General features: G+C 36.1%; 1 protein-coding gene across 2 annotated transcripts in view; it reads right to left on the reverse strand.

Moving 5' to 3' along the window:
- Positions 1-15,301, reverse strand: part of sbno2b (strawberry notch homolog 2b) — a 50,614-nt gene extending 35,313 nt beyond the window's left edge. The window contains exon 1 of one of the 2 annotated variants that reach the window (XM_060880033.1): positions 15,142-15,301. The gene's annotated coding sequence lies outside the window, so the exon portion shown is untranslated. The remainder of the gene's footprint in view (positions 1-15,141) is intronic. The other variant, XM_060880056.1, reaches the window with a different exon arrangement.
- Between the last annotated feature and the right edge of the window lie 7,870 nt (positions 15,302-23,171).

Raw genomic sequence — 23,171 nt, forward strand, 5'->3', positions numbered from 1 at the left:
GTCCTATATACTTTAATGAATGCGGTAAATTTAAAATGGACCTTTTTGTTTTGCAAAAATCAGTAGATACAGCATGTATGTACTGTAGAAGGAAATCAGATAACTGACTCACGTAAGCCCATTGAGAGTAAACGAATCAGATAAGTTACCACATAACCAAAATGCTTGTACCTTTCAAATTTCAAATATAGAATAAATAAAAAGAAAGAAATGGAGTGTGTAATTAGGAAGGAGGAAGGGAGTCCCTCCAAAAAGCTTCATAGTGAGTCAGAAAGAAGAAAAAGATCAAATGTGTAGTTAAGGGTGAAACCACAGAGAGGAATGTAAGGGGAAATGTTGAGCAGAAGGCATCTTTGTACAGGTTCGTTCTGTCATGTGACGGCTTTTAGGCTTGCTGCCCAGCGGCTATAGAGCAAGAGACTCTGTGAGAACAAATACAGGGCCGAGACAGATACAGGACATTATTAAATGATGAGAATCAATTTAGCCCTAAAGAACATTAACCTGTGAATGTGTTAAAACCTCTCATTTTGCTTATGGTTGAAGGTAGCATGATTTGCATCACTATAACTTTAACCAGATGTGGTTCAGAAGAGTTTGTATAAAATAAAGAAAAAAACAGCTTAGATTAAATAAATACAAATCAGTTGTATAGTGCTTTCAACAAATCATGACCCTAGTACATACAGAATTATTTAAAATCTAGGATATGCCTCACTGAGTAGGTGAAGGGTAAGATGAAAAATACAAAAAAAAAAACAAAAAAACAAGTCTGTAAGATGCTTGCTAACATTTATGCTTTAACTTTTAACTGTGCTGGAATGAATGAAAAAAAGAGCTGTTTTTATTAGAAGAAACAAATGAGCCAATCAACATTTGTGCAGGTGTACTTACTATTGATATTAACTGACACATCCAACCCCTTTCTCCAACTCTCACTAACTCAACTAAACAGATCTACAATGAAATATTGAATTGAACACCCTAAAAATAATGTTAACAGTTAAGATGAACAAGTCAGAGATTTTCTCTCCTTTTACAGTCTGAGTTTAGATAGAACTAAATATATATATATATATATATATATATATATATATATATATATATATATATATATATATATAGATGTATATATGTATATAAATATGTATATAGGCAAGGTGCAAAATAACATTTTATGCGTGAAAATGAATAAAATATTTCCATTTGTTCATTCACTGTGAAAAGGAATGGGTGCATACCACTGGGAAGAGATGTTGTGGAACAGCTGGAAAAATTGGGCTTCCTTGAACACTGTGGTGGTTTGAGCAAAGTACTAAATATATGCTCCTGAAAAAGGATGGGAAGAACTGTTCATGATGGCCTCCAGTGTAGTTCCTCCCTCTTCTCTGTAATTGTTTACCGTGAGTCTACTGTAAGCACTGTGATGGTACGCAGGCTTTTCCACCACCAGTTCTTTTGTCTTTTCAGTATTAGGCTTCAGGGTGTTTTCTCTGCACCACAAGTTCTTTACCAATCCAGCTGTACTTCATCTCCATTGCTATTGCAACTCACAATGGAGAAGTAATCAGAGAACTTCTGCAAGTGGCGTGAGCTGTTATTGTGTGTGTGCTTGTGTGTGTGTGTGTAATTTATTAGCTAGTTCATAGGCAATAAAAGCACTGGGTACATATACACCACAGTAGTTTAAGTAGATTGCTTGACCAGATTGGTTTTGTTTAGTGATGGCAGTGAATATGTCTGCTTTAGCATTATAAGCTTCTATCTCTCATTCAGTCTTAACCCTGAGGCTTATAATACTATGGCTATAAAATATCAAGCGTTTGAAAGATGTTTTCCAGAAACCTGTTTGAAGATTTAGATTAATGAGTAAATTCTCTGAATATGTATTCCGTCAGTAGCTAATTACAGTCAGATATCTGTCATGTGGCAGAATGATTCCCTATTTGTGGTCAGGAAAGTAGCACAAAGCCATATTTGATGAACACATAGCGAGAGTAGGGGGCATGGTGGCTTAGTGGTTAGCACGTTTGCCTCACACCTCCAGGGTTAGGGGTTTGATTCCCGCCTCCGCCTTGTGTGTGTGGAGTTTGCATGTTCTCCCCGTGCCTCGAGGTTTCCTCCGGGTACTCCGGTTTCCTCCCCCTGTCCAAAGACATGCATGGTAGGTTAATTGGCATCTCTGGAAAAATTGTCCGTAGTGTGTGATTGCGTGAGTGAATGAGAGTGTGTGTGTGTGCCCTGTGATGGGTTGGCACTCCATCCAGGGTGTATCCTGCCTTGATGCCCGATGACGCCTGAGATAGGCACAGGCTCCCCGTGACCCGAGGTAGTTCGGATAAGCGGTAGAAAATGAATGAATGAATAGCGAGAGTATCAACTAAATAAACTGTTTAAATTGATATAGGGCACATGTTGCAATACTGTCCCAAATAGCAAGCCATGTTTTAATGGGTAAATTGTGTATATTTTGCTGCGATTTGTGTTCTATTCAAGAGATGAAAAAAATCTATAAATCTGAAAAAATATAAAATAAAATAAAATAAATCTGTATCTTTACAGGTTTCACAATATATTCATATTTTACTTTTCCACACAAGAGTAGTGTTCTCTTTTTCTTTGCACTCTAGCAAAGAAAGTAACAGTGCTCTGTTTCAGTCCTTGGGGTCATATTAGGGTTAAGTGCCTTATAGTCAAGAGCCAGTCAGGAATGGTCAGAGAAACAGAATCAATCAACATTCTATAGCACATCAGTAACTGAACCAGGACTACCATGTTGAATGAAATATTCTTTTGCTACACACATCTCGATCCAACCATCACAAGCCTAAACACAAATCTTCAAAGTGCTCATCAAGCCTCCAACAAGCTTCAGATGCTCAGAGGGCACATTCATGTATCTGCTGCCTGACACTTCCCAGACACCACCGCGGTTAACACATCACACTAACCAGGTGTCCATCTTTCCCTAGGCCCATTTTGTAAGGCGATCAATAGGCTAGTGATCATTACTGGGCTGCAGAATGACCTCTTCCTGTAAAACGCCATTATCATTACAGGAAAACCTATTGAGCAAATACAGTAAGTAGCAGAATTATGGCTACCCGTGAGAAAGATGAAGTAAACAGCCATAAATAAAGGGCCTGCAATTCAATACTGTATTTAATTTCAGTCAAGTTGTTTTAAAAAAATTGATATTAAGAGAAAATGACATTTTTTCCATTGAAAAATTTGGTTTTCAAATTTTAAATAAAAATAATTCAATAATTATGATTATATAACAGGCATCTTACAAATCTGCACATTTGATTGTTTTGTTACTATACAAACTTAGATACAAACTATACAAACACCTTGTCCCATCTATCTGTCCGTAGTAAATTGACAACCTGATGTTAATATTGAGTCAAGGGAACAAAAACTCAAACCAAAACACGATGTTCCTCATCTGTTATGAGCCGCCTCTACACTCTTGTAATTACTCACAGAAATTCTCTGTCGAAGCTGTTCGGATCAAATCGGCTGGAAATTTGAAACGGACATGCAGTGCTACATCTGCACACCGAAAAGCAGTACAGTCTGGTACAACTTCATCTTCAGAAACATGCATAATAAAAGAGAAGCCTTTACCCTTATGAAGGAAGCCTCCCTCTTGAGCGAGACAGCTTTTTTCATCACGTAAATATTTTTGCAATGGTATGGGTTTGTTTGATATAAAAAAAATCACATCACAATACTTTCAGACAAGAATACATTCCTTCAATATGTGTAACGGAATATAGGATTGCTAGGAGTACTGTTGCATTTGAAAACAAAATTAAATGAGTTGGAAAAATAAAAACCATACACTTTATAGTTATAAAATCCAGTACAATAACTTAGCATGCAATCAGAGCTTGTCTTAAATTTAAGAATGTAAAAAAAAATTATATTATATTATCATCTTGGCCTTTCTTATGCAGTATAATAATAAAAAAAAAGCATATGCTACTGTAGCTATGATAAATGTTGCTGGTTTGACAGGAAAAAAGTGTGTATTGTGTTGAATAAAACCCTGAGGTATACAAATCAGTCATCTAAAGTTTTTGAATGTTCCAGAGAGAGAAATGAATATTTTGCAGCTGGAGAAGTTTGTTCCAGGTCAGAACCCCCGCACCATATTCTGTAAAGACTAAAAGACTAAAGGGATGTACTAAAAGACTAAATGGATGTACAGCATTTGGTGGCGCTCTGTGTTTTCTGTGGCTGTTTCTGGAGATCTGAAGATTATTCTAGGACCTAATTGCATCTGACATTCTGACTGACTCATTGTTCCTGTTTCACATGCGTCTGATCCTGTATGATATTTGTCTGCCCAATACATTCAGTCTTCGAGAAGTAACAACGTAGCATGTCACTGAAAACCCACACTTATACCAGTGTGAGTTACACATTTGTGGTTTTACAAAAAAAGGATGACGTGTTTCTACAGTTTTCAAAGCACAAGCTTTGTCTAATCCTGAAATTAGAGTATAGAGAAGGGGCTTTCCATCCTGTTTTTCTTATTTTCCACTCTAGAGTTAGACTCAAAATCTGTTGCAGGAGAACATGGATGTCATCCAGAGTGACTGGTAATCTTCCCTATCACAGCTCAAAGCTCAAGTCAAGTCAAGAAGCTTTTATTGTCATTTCAACCATATATAGCTGATGCAATATATAGTGAAATGAAATGCTTTTCCATGACCATGGTGCTACATAAAATGACATAAAGCAACAGACCTAAGGAGTAAAGTAAGTTTTCCTAGCCACGTGAGGACAGGAGGACAGCTGGCCATGAAGAGAGTGCAGGTTTAGATTAACGAAGTCTGAATGGCACATGAAACGTGGCTGTTCGTGTGTTTTCACTCACTCACAAGTTCAACAATTGTATCTTAGGTGGAGCCAGTAATCTTTATGCAATGATAATAAATGTTTCAATAGATATCAATAGATATGATAATCTAAATTATTCGGCTGTGAGGCAACACTATTCAAACCTGAGTGCAGGAAAGGTTCTCTGGTCCAACTCATATTTGGTGGTCTAGGGTTCTCTTCAAGTGAATTTATCTGTTTATTTGAACCAGATATGAAAATGACCTGCTCAGAAGGATTGGGTGAAATATAATGTATGAAGGTTACATGTAATGCCCTGTCTGTTTCAAAGTGGTTGATGTTACAATAAAAACCACCTGACTAGACTTGCTGCATCTTGACTGTTCCTGAGAAACTGAGTAACATATTCACATGTGAGAAACAGGCTCCATTTCTCTTCTGTGTAGAAGTTTCATTAATTTTTTTTGAACAGGTGACAATATAGATTTTATATAAACTGCCAATAAAAAAAAAATCAGTGATTAAAGAAAACAACATTAAAGACCTTGCTGGCTGGCTGTTAATCCTTTCAGACCTACATTAAAGTCTGAGTATGTTACACACCGTGGAGCTAACCACGCTAAATTATTCCTGTCATACAGAAGGATACAGAAACCTGAGCAAATGAAATATTTATGCATTTATAAAACTGGAGCTTGCTTGTTTGCCTGAGAAGCTAGTGTGACAACACCTGGTACAGTTGCTGAAAACTTTTGAGTGGAGTCAAGTCCTGATTAATTAAGATGCAGAATTTATATATGTGATTAGATACAATTAAATCAGTTCATGCAAAAAGACAAGCTTGCATGAATATTATGTTCTGTGATATATATTTTAGTCCTATTTATTTTAATATAAGCACTAATGAGTGTGTCTTGTTCATAGTAATGTACACTGTCTTGGTTTTTGTTTCATTGCTAGCTCATGTGCACTCTTTCAACTTTGTGTCGTTTCCCATGGGATGCCAGTTCTGAGGCACAATCAAATGGCCTGTGAACTTTTCTGGCAAAATAATAAACATTAAAAAAAAAAGCAGGCCTCCTCTTTGTATCTCTGTTTTTATTCTTATCTCTTTTTTTTTAGAGCATATGACCTGTTCATTCTGAATAATATATTTTTTATTTGCTGTTGCAATGTGTATAGCCTGATACGCAATATTTTACCTTGCTAAAAATAATCAAATTGATGACCATGTTATCGAAAACATTTACAGAATGTCAGAGAACCTGTTTCTGTAACACCAACCTGTAAATTATTAGAACGTTCACATAGATGTTTTTTTTAAACAAAGGCTATTCTTTCTTTACAGCTTTCAGTCTCTTCACTTCAGACACTTCAGTCTGTCTGGGTGGGTAAATTTTTACAGTTTATTTTCCAGCCATCAGCAGCAAATTCAATGCCGGGGAAATGCCGCTGAAAGTAAAACAAAAAGATGTGCCAAAACATCTAATAAGTGACCAGTTATGTGTATTCTGAAACACAGTGTTTCTTGGTCAGTTTGAGCTTTTCTTGACTTTCCCCTCCTTCACTGGTCTTGGCCAAGTAACAGCTTCTTCCTGACCTCAATGTGACGTTCCATTTTGGGTCACAGACACCAAACATGCCTTGTCAGAGCCTGCAGTCCGGCTACAGGCCACAGAGCCAGTGCTTGACCCCATGCTTCTACAAGCTGATAATTATACAGTGTAGCCACAATTGCATTCAAAATGCAGTGCACATTGCCAAAAAAGATCACTAGACCTTCCAGGAAAAGGCTGTGTGAGTTGGAACAGTTCAAACCAACATGACTAGGGAGAAATAGTAATTAGGTAAAACTAAGTTTATGTAAAAAATATGGCTAAGAAGAAAGACTAGGAATCCATTTATTGTGACTGCAGAACAATAAAGCATTATGTGTGTAAATTTCCAGTATGTGACATTTTCTGATTCTGTTAGGATTAGCTTTTTGCTTTGAGCCCATTGATTTTTTTTTTGCTTGTTAGTCTAGAATTACAAGGGTGGACACAGTTATACTAGCAAATAGTTTAACATTTTTTTATTTATGTTAACTGTGAGTTCAGAAGGTTTCAGAAAAACATCATAGATCATTTTTACCATGATAATATATTCCTAGAGGCCTACATGTTGATTTATAATATACAGCCCCTTTCACACATACATGTTTTGCACAAGAATCATTCCATAACTAGATTTGTAAAGTTCGTCGCAACAAACTTTGATGTTGGCTTTGACGAGGCAAGTATTCGCAAAGGCAGGTGCTTTTTGAAAGTGGACATAAGGATCAGTGTTACTTTTGGAAGCAAGTGGACAGAAAGATAGGGTGCCAAAACATTTGGAGGCAAGTGGAGACGAGCATGTGACATCATTCGAATACTCCTGAGGAAGTTCCCCTCATTGGGCTGAGTGTTTTGATATGTCACATTTTCATGTTGTGCTAATTTTTTATTTTCACGTGACATCATGTGACGTCACGGTATTTTGGGGGCGGGGCTGCAGCAAAACCGAAAGGCCAATCGGTACACCAATTTAAACTTTGTTCAGAGTATCACCCTAAAAGAGCTGGCCGAGTTTGGTGTAGATAGTTCGAAAGCTTGCCGAGTTATAAACCTCCAAAGTTTATAATGGGAGTCTATGGGAAAAAAGGTCAGTTTGAGACCCGGTACCCTAAGTACCGTTACTCGGATCGTTTAGAAAAGTAATAGCAACAAACGTCAGACCAGGGTCTACAACATATCCGAATTTGGTGCATGTGGCTCGAAAGCTCTAGGCCGCATTAAATTTTATAAATTTTTGTCTAAGCTTAAATAGGAAAACAGAATGTTGGCTTCTACAAAGCCAACATAATTAATCGTGGAAGGGTGATGACCGCAAGCCAAAGTTAAAATCCCAAACCTCAATTGATTTAGTATTCAATTAATTTGAAAATAACATGATGGCAAAATGTTTAAACAAATCACCAGCAGGCTCAGAGAATGAGGTGACAAACAGCTTAACTGTTGAAATATAAATTACATCATATTCAACTTTGGGTGAGTATTAAGTGTAACATCAAGTGTGACTGTAATATTGATATTTTTAGGATAGGACACTTTTCTCGGCAAAAGGTGATGGACAAACGAAGCTTTATCTTCTTGCATTTGTAAACTTATTAAGTGCAAATATAGAAGCTAGCAAAACAAGGTCAAATACATCTTTAAGTGTGACAAAAGAACTATAAATCCCATAGCTAAATGTCAGTCAGTCAGACTTTCTGCAGTATTGTTGTTTATGGAACCAAAAGGCTTTGTTACATGGGACAATATTAGGACACAGTTATGTCTTTGGCTATATAAATACGCCCTAGTACTTGTTTTCTATAGCTTCTATTAACATATAATACTAATAATATGATAATAATAAATGTATAATTATTTTGTCATGCTTTGAATTACATTACATTAGTAGCTGCTTTGTAAACAGTTAAAATGGTTTTGTGTTACTGGGCAAGCAGACTGGAACTCTGCCCTACTTGCTAGGCTGGGTTATGTACAGTATTATACTGTGTCCAGCTGATGCACTACTATCTACAGTAATCATTATCTGAAACGCTTGAAGAAACTAATCTAACAGTGTTTAAAGCTGGTCAGCTCTGAAAGAGGTGAACAACTAAACACAATGAGGAAACAATGTGAGCTACTGACTCTGAGGCTTTAATTCTATTTAGCTTTAACTGTGAGAATAAAGACCAAATATAAGATCTTGTCATAAAGACACATACATTCAGATTCATACTCGATTTCTCATCACATCATAATAGACAAACTGGCTCACTGTAATCATGTTAAATCATTTATTTTACTGACTTCAAAGAAGGAACTTTTAAGCACACAGATAAAAATTACGGTGGTTACAGTGCCAAGGTGTCAGGTCTCTAACCGTTGTCTTCATTCAGAGATGAAAATACACCTGAGTCTTTTCTATATATGTAAAAATGTCCCTGGTTGTACTTGCATTTGTGTGCCCACATGCAGCACATTAAACTAGTGTAACACGAGTCTCTCACGGAGTACTAAATAGTTATTTCTTTCTTAAAACCTACCATGCCTCACCAAAGAAACAGCCCACAGTTACTGTAGCAGAGCAGTCAGGCATCGGCAAGATTCGGTCTTGCATTGGAGCAGAATATAGAAATGATTATCTAACTGGAGTTTAACCTTAACTTTAGTAGTTCTTAAGTCTATAATTGTATAAAGCGGAGTGTACTGGGAAGTTTATCTGATTTTTTTATTAAATAGAGACAGGAGGCCACATTAGTGTTTTCTATTGGTTCATACTTCCACAGTTCACAAATTCACAGGGATTAAGTTCACATAGTAAACAAAATGCTAGTGAAAGCAAAATCTTTAAGAAATAAAATAAACACACACACTTGGACAGTCATTGTCTTCATAATTCTGAAGTAATACTGCAAAACTGTTTTTGCTATTGAAATGTATATATAAAATAATTTGAATGAAAATGAATCAAGTTGTTGAAAATTCAGGCACAATAAAAACTCTATCTGGTTCGATAAAATAAGAATAAATGGTTTCAGTTGAAGCCTGCGTTCAAAAGTAACACGTTAACAGGCTATGCTGATGTTATCCCTGTGGTATCACAACATCCTGTTTCCCCTTCAAAACATTGTACACAACCATTTCTTACAGATTAACTATTACCTAGCAGTTGAGATTCGATGAACGCAGAGATAGTCACGGCTACTACACACGGCTGTTGCTTCCACTATCCCTCCACCAATGAAGAGAATTTATTAGTGAGTTGTCACATTTTGGCAAAGGACACACCAAGCAGTGTCAGGAGGAGTTAAGAGTAAGCAAAGAGCAGAACAGAGCTGTTTCCAACCAGTTTAATCACAAACAGGGTGTTTCCAGTCTTATTAAGAAGAAAGAGGCCAAAATGTTTCAGAGGTGATGATTACTCACTACATTTTGTTCTAACAATAATAAATAATTATGTCGCTCTATATTCTAAAAGAATAATAAAGGAGGGAGTGAAGTCAGATGCAAAAAAATATACTGTTGATGTTAGGTTTCGTTTTAATTAGATGGAAATGTATCTGTGCATTCTGTTTCACAACTGCTCTTTACTGATGTCATCACTACCAATGCAGAGGAAAAAAAACTGACAGGAAAATAGCACATGTAATAATCTGCAGTACTGCTGGTGATGAGAACTGATTTACTTTCAGTTTAACAAACTAAATTCTCATTTCAATACAGCAATAATCAGCAATAGTCTCTTTAAATAACTACTGTAGCTACCACAAATAATGCACTCCTGACAGTAATACAGCTAATGTGATTAAATCAATAGGACAATAAAATCAAATGCTCTGAAGTATAAGCAACACAAAAGGATTGAGCCATTGAATATTGTGCGGTTTAATGAATCACCCGCATTCCTCAGAGAGAGGGCGAGCTGTGCATTACTGTTCAAGCCGCAACTATAAGCTTGAAAACTAATAAACAAATGGATGAACACACGGGTATAGAGAACACCTACCACACACACAGAGCTCTGAGCCCAAATGGTAAGTTGTACAATATTTCATTTGTTATTTAGTGTTGGATTTTTAATGCAGTGGAAAAAATAATCCATAGTGACATTTAATCCTCCTTTAAACCGTTAAAATTTTAGCTTATTATTTAGTTATTCATCTTAAAGCATATTACACAACAATAATTTTTGGTCCACTCATCTGAATGGATAAGCAGTGTGCAAAAGTGCTTATATTTCCAATATCTACATTGGGAAATCTTAGTGCAGGGGTCACCAACGCGGTGCCCGCGGGCACCTGGTCGCCCGCAAGGAGCACTTAAGGCGCCCGTGAGGCACGTTCTAAAATAGCACTGGTCAAAATATAGCTACGCCTAAAAAAAATTTCTTGCTGTAGTTTTTGAATAAAAAACGTTTGCATTAACGTAGATTTTAAAATGATGATATTTAATTTAATTTTATTTAATTAAAAAAATTAAAACAAAAATGTTTTATGTATATAACGAACTCTGGCCTTTTCTGAAGTCAAATGTCAATATTGCGCGCACGTCACTTCCAACTCCTGACACAAGGAAGTGGTGCAGCAACGATGAGGAGTTAGTTGTGATTTACCCCCAAAAATGTCAGAAAAGCGACAGAAAACATACCATTTTCACAGTGTTTGGGAGGAAGAGTTCTTTTTACGTCAGTCAAACAAAAGTGTGTGTGTCTCATTTGCGGGACGACTGTTGCGACAGCAAAGTGGCGAGACACTTCAGTCTGCGTCACAAAAGTTTCAATGCTAACTACCCACCTGGTGGCGCATTAAGGACAGAAAAAGCCGTTACAAATCCTTTCATGCAAGTGGACATGACATGCACTGCTGAGCAACTAAGTGCTCTGTTCAAATTGGATGCTGGACAGGTAGAGATAGAAATCCTAAAGTTTTCATCCTAATCCTAACTTTCGGTGCCTTGTGGACACAGAAAAGTACAGTGGTGTATGCACAGCAGCTATGAAATTTGCATGCCTTTTTGGTTCAACCTATCTCTGTGAATCAGCCTTTTCTAAAATGAACTTTATCAAGAACAAACACTGAACACGCCTTACTGATGCACATTTACAAGACTCACTCAGACTTGTAGTGTCAAATTATTCACCAGATTACAGTACAATGGTGAGCAGAATGCAGTGCCAGGCTTCCCACTAACAGACATTTACAAACAAAGAAGAGATAACGTGTTCATTGAAAACACCATAACATTAAACTAAAAATGGTGCACAGAAATGTGAACATTTTTTGAAAAAGACTAAATTACTTGTGAATATTCCTTCCATCATTGTTGTATAAATCATTGTTAATAATTGTGGAGAATAATTAACATTGACATGTGAGCAGTCTCTTCACCATATTATTATTATTATTATTATTATTATTATTATTATTAAAAAGTGATCTGTGCAATTTTGCTCTTGAGGAAGTTTGTATCAAACCGGTAGCCCTTCGTACTACTCAGTTCCCTTGAAGTAGCCCTCAGTCTTAAAAAGGTTGGTGACCCCTGACTTAGTGTGTGCATCACATCACATGTATTCTCAACACTTTATAGTTTAAAACGGTTACTACAGACGTGTTACTATCATCAGAAGTTACTATCATCAGCGGACATGGAAAAACCATACAATTTTCAGAAATATACCTATTTATATGATGATATTAATTAATTTTAAATAAAAAGTTTGGCTGATAAAGTTGACAAGTAAGAACGGATGCCAATTTCATTGGAAGCATTTTTAACATGTATGTACAAATCAATGCAAGTCAGCTAACCATTGAGCTAAAATAGTGAGCCTGGCTTCTGTGGGATCTGTTTCTGTTAGCGGATAAAAAGTAAACAGAACATTTTGCCACACTGTGTACATGGCTGTGATAATCTGCACCTGTATCAAAGCCGTGCTGATATTCATATACTTATGCAATATTGCAGAATATTAATTTTCAGTAAACATGTTACAACTATTACCAAATGCATGTAATTACACAAATAATGAATAACAGTCTGGAGCTGCTGCTGTAGGACAGGGTATGATACGCTAAGAAAATAATCAGTGATGGTGGGCGAAGTGGACACCTGATGCAAACCATGAAACTGATACAAGCCCAAAAATATTTTATTCCTCTTTTACTACAGCTATTTGCCCACAGTAACTATTCTTTGTTTATTACAAAAACGTTAGACGTCATACATTTACAGACATCATACATCTGTTTATAGTTATATTTCCTATTGTGAAATCCCTTGCAAGCAAGTTCCTGTTATCAACTCCATTATAAGAGCAATAAAAAGTCACATTCTCACAAACAAATGCACCTTGGCATGTTGTCTAGAAACTGCAAAGCCTGCTGTCCTGAAGACTTTCCCGAGGCTTTTAAGAGATTAATACAATTGAATCGTGCTGATTCCAGTCAAGAGTTAACAAGGTTAAAAAGGTCAGCTTTGGTTTATTTTGGGGCTATTATATGTCTGCATTCTTGTGAGTATTATCTTGAGAGTTTTAGCACATGTCTGAATTAAGCACCTCGCCAATTCTGCATCCAGAGAAAGCTCCTAGTACACATGTGCTGTGGAGACACTGGATAAAACACGTTATTTACTCCCTGAAAAAATGCAGAGCCAAGTAAGAGTTCAGTAGATATTCATGGGAATCGCAGCACAGTTCCAGTGCAACTGAATTCACATCACCTCTTACAGGTAGTCTCTGGTTGAGTACCACATTGGGCTTCAGTGAACATAAAAACCTTCATGATACCAATCATGCAAGCCTTCATCTGTTTCAGAATAAACTGCCAGTATGAAAGGCCCCAAAATAAAGAAAATAGAATTTTAGAAATTAGAGAAAAACTCTCTCTCTCTCACTCACTCATTTTCTACCACTTATCCGAACTACCTCGGGTCACGGGGAGCCTGTGCCTATCTCAGGCATCATCGGGCATCAAGGCAGGATACACCCTGGATACTTGAATCAATCATTACATGGTTAGCATACTAAGCAATGTTTAGGTTATTGGTTTGAGATCTTCAGCACAATTTAACAATAAATCTGTCTGAAAAAGCTCTGTTCCTTCCCTGAGCCATGAATAGTGAATTCACACACAAGTCAGAAATTACAGGATCGACGATCAGTAAATCACTCACTCACTCTCACTCATTTTCTACCGCATATCCGAACTACCTCGGGTCACAGTGAGCCTGTGCCTATCTCAGGTGTCATCGGGCATCAAGGCAGGATACACCCTGGACGGAGTGCCAACCCATCGCAGGGCACACACACTCTCATTCACTCACGCACTCACACACTACGGACAATTTTCCAGAGATGCCAATCAACCTACCATGCATATCTTTGGACCGGTGGAGGAAACCGGAGCACCCGGACGAAACCCCCGAGGCACGGGGAGAACATGCAAACTCCAAACACACAAGGCGGAGGCGGGAATCAAACCCCCAACCCTGGAGGTGTGAGGCGAACGTGCTAACCACTAAGCCACCGTGCCAATTTGTTGTTTTGTATTATAGTCCTAGGTTCCTAATAAAAATCTAGCATTATGGATGTAGTATTTTTGGTGTGATGGGTCAAAAATAATTTTGAGTGCTGGAATAAGCAACTGAAACAAACCGTATCGCTGTATCTGTGAATTTGTGAACACTGATAACCACTAGAATATAGACACTTGATTTATTTTAGGTGACTCTGAACGCTGCAATAAAAATTAGTTTGAATATCAAGGCGGTTAACTTAAAACAAATAAGATACCAAATTATAAACTTAACTGCTGGGAATTCCACAAATTATTTGAATATTGTTATAGGACAAAAACACACAACAGAAAATATCTCTGTATGCTCTGGATCTCTACCGCAGTTCTCCTGAAGTTTATTGGAAAGTGAATCTACTTCTGTAGAACTCTTTAGTCTTCTATTAATAATGAACCGTTAAAGGGAAAAGTCATGATTTTGGGGAGTTCAGACATAAAACAGACCATATGGACATCTCAGAGATGTGACTCACTCAAATGTGCTCTCTCTCTCTCTCTCTCTCTCTCTCTCTCACACACACACACACAAACACACACACCTTTTGCTGTCTATTCTATGTACCTCACATTCATAGTTGATCCAGAGTCAGACTGGAACTGACTGTAGAATACACACAAAAGAGGATCTAAATGATCAGTAATTTACACCTAATGAGGGTGTTTTAGTGTTTTCTAAACACTTATTAAAACAGGTCTGTGTTGTGAAACATGGGAACTTTCATTTTGTCGACAGTCGGTCAGCTGACTTTCCTTACCTTTAAGTTTTAGATATATAATTTTATAAATTACTTTACTAAATTATTTTATAAAATACACTATAAAACACTACATGGTCATTTTATTTTATATTTTAAAAACCACACACACATACATATATATATATATATATATATATATATATATATATATATATATATATATATATATATATATATATATATATATATAGTGTGTGTGTGTGTGTGCCTGTGTGTGTGTGTGTTGGATAATATAAGTCAAAAAAACAATTTTTTTAAACACATAAAGTTTGCTAGCTATTTGCTAATAGCTTGTGGCTAATTTACACTGTAAATAACGTCAGAATTTGTGAAAAAAAAGCTCGTTATTCTGTTTGTCAGTTACAAGTAGACTATTTGACTTACCTTTCAAAAGTGACACCTTCCCAAAAACTCAATTAGAACCAGCCAGACGGAAAGTTTATTCCTTTTTTTGTTTAGAGTAAATATTAATGTACTTTCTCTTAGTTAAGTTAGCGAATACTCGGCCATTTCTAGACGCTTCCACCGTTGAGCTCGCGACTCAGCTGACAGCCCTGTTTCTTTCCCCACTCATATTTCTCACTCTTAAGTCCCACCTCCTGAGATATACGATTGGTCAGTACGCGCCATGAACGGATGAACTGTCCAATTAGCGATCTACTCGTGTGTACGACGACCTTGATCTGTAACCACAGTAACTTGAGTACAGGCGGAAAGAATGTTTTTTTTTTTTCTTCAACCAATGAAAATTACTCTCTGAAAAATTCGAGACAAATAAACACTTTAACAAACATTTTAACTGTGAATCATAAAGTTAACAGAAATGGTCAGCGTTCGATTAAAAAAAAATGTGTATAGAGCGCTATCTACCGGTTCCTCAATGATAATAATGAAACAAAAAGTTTTGTTTAACTTCTATAACTTCTAGTAATGTATTCATCTGATATATAATACAGTACATGGACTCTTAACTGGGAATAATAAAACTCGACTTCAATCGAACAGTAATAGCAGTTTAAATCTTCATCATAAATCATTGTATGCTTTTTACACACTGCTAACACCACATTTATTGCCCATATGAGTTCAGGTACAATCTTAGGACATTGTGTGATTAATAAAGTGTTTATATTAATAATTCGCATGTTAAGAAATAAAACCACAAGGCTTTATATTAATGCAATGATGTGAAGAAAATACACACTATATGGTGAGTTGATGTGACCACTTGAAACTATCCATCCATTATTCATTAGTAATTACTATAAATAACTTAGACATTGATACAGTATTACTTGTGAAGCTTCATCCAAAACTTCTTTAGCTGGTAAAGTTTTATTTAATTTTATTTAATTTTATTTTTAATTAAATTAAATTAAATGTAATTTAACGTAATTTATTTATTTTATTTATTTATTTTAAATTTCATTTAATTAATTCATTTATTTATTTATCTATTTTTTATTTTTTATTTAATTTAATTTAATTTAATTTTATTTAATTTAATTTAATTTAATTTAATTTAATTTAATTTAATTTAATTTAATTTAATTTAATTTAATTTTATGCTGTTACATGCGTACATTATTGTGCTGTTCATGCACACATTATTGTACATCCATATACGGTGATTTTATGCCTGTTTTCTTTAATAAATCAGCAAATTGCGGCTTTGATTATTTTAGACACAATCTCTGTAGTTACCGAACTGAATGAAAGTGGTTCATAAAAGACAGGGTTTTTTTTTCCCCCATGACATCCATTGAAGTCACTTGAAACAAAAGAGAAGATAATTTTTTATCTATAGCACATTAGTTATTATAGCACAGAACAATTTGCACAAGCAGAATCGAGCAATAGAAGTGTTAAACATTTTATTTAGTAGCTCTACTCTAAGCACAAGACAGCAACGTTAGGTAGTTTGCTGTGAAGTTGTTATTACTCAATGTTGTTACCACTATTTACTACTAGATGGCGGCATGAACGCGCATTTGCCTCATCAATAACTAGTGGCACATTTTATAGCCCAACCTACTCTAAAAACCATTTAACCAAACCAAACCAACCAACCAAACAAATAAAACAAACAAACAAATGAAATACCAAACAAACAGACAGACAGGAAGACAGACAGGAAGACAACAAAAACAACAACAACAACAAAAGAAACTGAATTGAAAAATTGAAGAATTTGACAACAAAACCCTATTCAAAAAATGCTTAACCGATACCTGAAATCATCAGAATGTAATTGCACAATGATATCTTAAAAAACAAAAACAAAACATAAACCAATTTATTAAGATGCAAAATATGCGCTTACTTATATATTCATTTATTACCAATATGTATTAATTAACTTTTTTATTTTTCGTTTTTATTTTGACATTTTTTAGTTACCAGTTATATTCCTGAATCATAATGTGAATAAAATCTCTAACAAACATAAGCACTAAACATTTAGGAATAAGTCACAGCCATTTCAACTTTATTGCTAAAAAAGTAAAAGGAAAATGTAAATAAATACACCATTCTGCTAGTTTTATAACTGCAATCAGAAGCAGTATGTTCTTCTGATAGCAGATAGCATTTCCAATATAAATGACTTTTTGGGGGGCTCAAAAAGTCATCTGTTATAGCACAGAACTAAACATTAATCCTTTGCTAGAATGGAGAATCAATAATCCCTATCTTACCTGTTAGGTAGGTGAGCTAAACCAATCTCTCCTTCTCCTGAGGATTGCTGCAGCATATCGCGAAAAGACTTTAAGAAAGAAAACAACACTATCGGGTATTACATCTCTGCATCTTACAGCCAGGAATTGTGGCTCTTCCCTGTTCTACCGTGTATCAGTAAAGGCCCTCCATCAGGTGCCAGCATGCAGACAGTTTATAAGATCTACTCTAGCAATCCAACCATGAAATTGTTTACAGGGACACAAATCTGTTGCACTAACATCACACCATTCTTGTTTCTTACATTGCAGCTTAATGTTTCTATCATTTTCTATATAGGATGAAAATGGATTTATTTTTTAAACAAAGCACTAGTTGTTGTATTAATACAGTCATTGAATCAGAGCAGTCACTGAAGAGAAGATTTATAATTTGCTCCCTGCTGCAGGTGTATTGACAAAGCAATCATTTATTTAATTCAGGAGTAAAGGCTCTGTAAGGGAAGTATAATAATACTTCATAATGACTTCATCAGTTAAACCCTAAATTAAGATAAAAATTATGAATGATAGACTTAGTGCTTTGCAAAGCAAATGTTATATTCTCATTAAATAACTATACTAAATATTAATCATTATATAACTATAATAATGATAATAATGATTATTTTTGCAACTATAAAAAAGAAAAACATGTGATATTATCAAATGTTTAGCTTTATTTTTGTTCACTTTAGATTCCTATTCTTGGCTGACAGGAGTGGAACCCAAATTTCTAACTGGCTTTCTTTTCTGCTAACCATAGTTAGTAGTTTTCTGACCTTTTTAATAGGTTATGGAAAGGACATGATGAACGGAAGGTAGCTGTTGGTGTATCATTAAGATAACCACATTTTCACCAAGCTATCTCCAAGCTTGCTCTTCCTCCCACCATATCTAAACAGAAAAGCAGCACAACCCAGAGACCATTACTTATTTGGACATAGGAGTAACACTGAGAGTGTCACACTCACCCTCTTCCTTCAGCTGTCACCCAGCCACTCGGTCTTTACTGTCAGATCTCTTCAGGTGTCAGAGCTTTAGTTTTGTTTGGTTTAGGATTTTAGCTGGGTCAACAGGTTATCCAGAGTCCTTGCTCTGACTTGAGTCCAGGCATGATGGCAAGCTATCGATTAGGCAGGAGCTGCACTGTGGAGAGTTGATAAGCTAATCTATCCCCTGAGTCCTGACTGAAGCCCTTCAGAGGCTTTGGAGAGGAGACAGATCTTAGTGTGTGTTTGCAAGAGTATGTGTAAGTATGTTTGTGTGTTTCTCAGTGCCCTTCTAATTCACTTATGGTGATTGGTGATAAACTGATGCAGAAGTCCAGACCTTCACCAGTGCACACAGAAGGGCATATTTGACAATATAATAGATATTGTGATAACTGATATCACAGTATGCTTGAATAAGATATTGAATTTTTTATATTACTTTTTTTTGCCAATAAATATATATTTTTAAATTATTGGATGCATAAGGGGGGCACGGTGGCTTAGTGGTTAGCACGTTCGCCTCACACCTCCAGGGTTGAGGGGTCGATTCCCGCCTCCGCCTTGTGTGTGTGGAGTTTGCATGTTCTCCCCGTGCCTCGGGGGTTTCCTCCGGGTTCTCCGGTTTCCTCCCCCGGTCCAAACACATGCATGGTAGGTTGATTGGCATCTCTGGAAAATTGTCCGTAGTGTGTGATTGCGTGAGCGAATGAGAGTGGGTGTGTGCCCTGTGATGGGTTGGCACTCCGACCAGGGTGTATCCTGCCTTGATGCCCGATGACGCCTGAGATAGTTCGGATAAGCGGTGGAAAATGAATGAATGTATATATATGTATATATATATATATATATATATATATATATATATATATATATATATATATATATATATATATTACTCATACTTTTGGCTCATAAGCATTATACTTAATTGAGTCAAAATCATCCTCTTCTGTCTTCATGTTCATTATGGCCTACAGTTTTGTCCTATTACAAAGGCATGATTGTGACATCTGGGGTCCTGTGGATCTTTTTTTGTCATCTGCTTGCTGGATGCCATGTTCTTCACAGTGTGTTAGTTTGGATTAACAAGTTACATATTGAAAACATCACAGTGGTCCATTTTTGTTGCTGCTGAGAAGGATTAGGTTTATACTCTAAGCTGCAACATTCATTCATTGATCAACTGCAGGGATAATAAACCCTAGATGTGATCTTAATCCCCAAGTTCAGACAGATGAACTAATTTGCATGCATAATAACATTAATTTGTATTTCTTTCATCATACAGCAAACCAGAGTAAGTTACTCCTTTGTCAGAAGACGGTAGCTCACTTTAATACTGTAAAATGTGCATTGTGATTGTGATTTTCTTAGTAAGACACCTAGAATGGTTGAACATCATTTATATTGCTATAGTATACAGTAAAATAGATAGATAGATAGATACCCTTAGGTGGTCCAGAGGCAGGATCCTGTGCTCTCATTGCTGTGGCCCGGGTTCACTTCCCGGGCAGGGTGCTAAAAACAGACACTGAAGAGTTAACTCTCAGTGCCGGCCCTAAGCCTGGATAAGAAAAATGGGACGGTTGCATCAGAAAGAGTGTAAAACCTGTGCCAAATTTAATATGCAGATCATGTGATCTGCAGTGGCAACCCTGAACAGAGAGCAGCCAATAAAAGAAGAAACAAACAAACAAAATAGAGAGATAGATACTTTAATGATCCCAGAGGAAATTCAAGAAATGCCACTCAAATGTACAGTAACATGGCACATGGATATATGTCAAAGAAGTGGGTGAAAATACTAGACTACCTGTTTGTCTTTTTACAGAGTTTTTGCTAGCCGTCTGATTGAAATAAGCAACAAACCCTCATTTATAGAGATAAGACTTTGTATATCTCTAGTCTCTTGGGAAACAAATGATATCTCTCCATATAGAAACCATGACAAGCAGTAAGGTGAATTTTTTTCACTAGACGTGTTTGCTGTGGGTGCTATATTATAGAGAAAGAGGTCTCTGCCAATATCAGAGAGTGTTTACTCCAAAGCTTATGACTCAGTCAATACATATGCAATTTGAAGAATCCAGTTATTTACACAAATCTAGTACAGATCTCATTCGTTACACCGTTAGAAAGATTTGTGAGCGTGTATTGCATTCAAATAACCTTTTCACATTTACCACCGCTGACACAGTGAGAAGTTTTAAAGATGAAAAGATTGTTGTGATATTTGTTTAGTCACACAGAACTGTGTCTGCATGAGAATTTTAATATCTACAATTGACACTATTTAGTGTAACAAATTACAGTACAGTCTAATATTGTAGTTTTTCATTTATTTTGAAAGCAATCTTATTTCTTATTGTGATATTATGTGATATAAATATGATGTTACAGTATACTTGATGTTCGTCTACAGTCATCAGGACTGGGGTGTGTTAGAGAGCTGCTCCAGTACATAGCCACAGCTTTAATTTGAAAGGCTGCATCCTGTGGCAGATATGTTCTAATATAGAGAAAAACAGGAGGAAGATGAACTCCTACACACCAGGACTTTGATCATGCTCATGTTTGATGCTCTATTTTGTATTACACTGCCACAGGCACAAAGCTGCAGCTTGGGCTCCTAAGCAACGAAAGACAAGTGAAAGGAGTGGGCTGCAGCTCATGTAAATATGTATTACATGCAGTCATTAGTTGGAAAAGTCTTAGATGACTAGTCTTAATCAAAAAGAAGAAAGTAACAACTAAACAACTTTGCTCTGATCAGTAGGAGGATAAAATTGCTAGTGAAATGTTCAGTGCTGTTTTATGGAGGTTCAGCTTTCTCATGTGGAGTAACAATACCAACTTTATGTGTTCTCTTTGTCTCAGCGGTGTCATCATCAGTGTCGCTATTTACCTGCACTTTGTTCAGGTGTCTCTGGTTTCCTGACTTCACACTGGTGTTTGTTGAACAGACAGGTTCTGTTGAATCTGCTCTACAGTATGAAGCGACTCTGCTGCTCCATGCACGTGACTCTTTTCTTTCATGAGCAGAACCGGCTGTAGATTAAACAGACACAGTTTCAATTTCTGTATATATTTATTTGTAAAAAACAAAACAAAACAAAAAAAAAAACAATGGACATAAACATAACTGACTATTCCCTTTACTGAAAAAGTGCTTATTTAATGAAAGTCTAAAAATGATATTATTCATATTGCATGTATTGTAAATTACATAACTGTGATGAGCAAATCTACTAAAAGTAGACATTTTTTAAAAAAATAGTATACAAATAACAGTAGATGCAAGTAATGATGTTCATTTATGGGTCACATTTCACTTTCTCTAATAGCACACAGTTCCACCACAGAGGCTCTCAATCCCCTTCTTAGATTTGTTGGCAATTTAAAAGACTGTGAAACAGACATCATTAAATCACAATTTTGTTCACCTGCTGGAAAACAACACAATAAACGACACTGTTTATATGACCTCTGGCCTCAATATATTTATATGGCGGCTTCATGCTTCCAGTTCTTGAGGTTCCACTTTTTTTTTTTACAGATAGCCTGCTTGCTTACGTTAGAGAACAGAGAGAGGAAAAATCAGATCATATGATCACGAGTTGCTTTCTTAGTCATTACAAGCTTCAATTGGATTTTTTTAATGACTTGATGACAACCCTAACTGATGTATATCGTCAACCAGCCATCAACAAGGACCAATAGATTGATAAATTCTGTTTCATCTCCATTGTCGGTGGTGACCTTGCACTTGTAGCGGCCGTAGCGATGACTGATTTTCTCTTATTTAGTGGATATTTATGCTGATGTCAGAAAATGCCTCACTGGCCCAAAAAAACATTCTTGTGAGACTTCATAAAACTGGATCGCTCTTTCAAAGCACTTCTCGCCATGGATGTGTCCCCCTGAAGCAAAGTGTCTTTCCAACATCACATCAGGATCTGCACCTATGACTGCAGTTAGGGTTAGTTGTTGTCTATTCAGCTGAAACAGAGCAGAGTTGGTCAAGCGCTCCTAGAAGGCTGTGAGCCTTTAAAGCTGATTACGAATAACTTAAAATTCAAAATGAAATATTTTTGTCTGATATAGTAGATATTTGTCTAATAATATTAGAGATAAACTTGTGGATTTCATCAGACAAATCAGTAACTATTGGAGGCTTTAATAATAATTTTGATAATCTGCAATATTCCACTTTGTGTGCATTTTCAGGATCAGAATCAGAATCAGAATCAGATTTATTGGTCAAGTGTGTTGAATTTGGTTCCAGCAGTTTGTGACTCTCAAAAGTACAGACATAAATAACACTATACTATACAAACTATACAAGACAATGCAGACGATAAGATACAATATAGACAGAATGAGTATTAAATATGAATATAGAATATGAACGATCAGTTATTTACATAAAGTGTGGGAGTGCAAATAACAATATTGTGCAATGTTATGCTTTTTGTACAATATACAGCAGCAGTAGTGTGTAATATATACAGATGATTTGATGACTGACAGTCCTGATAATGCAGTACTTATGATAAGAAGCAGTGAATATAATTATGGTGAGTTGTTGATTAGGGGGATTGCCTGGGGAAAGAAAGTTCTGTAGTGCCTGCCAGAAGGGAGGAGCTGAAAAAGGTTGTGTCCAGGGTGCGAAGGGTCAGTAGTGACCAGGGTCAGTATTTTTCCT

Source organism: Tachysurus vachellii, chromosome 1, assembly GCF_030014155.1.
Source record: "Tachysurus vachellii isolate PV-2020 chromosome 1, HZAU_Pvac_v1, whole genome shotgun sequence".
Lineage (NCBI taxonomy): Eukaryota > Metazoa > Chordata > Actinopteri > Siluriformes > Bagridae > Tachysurus > Tachysurus vachellii.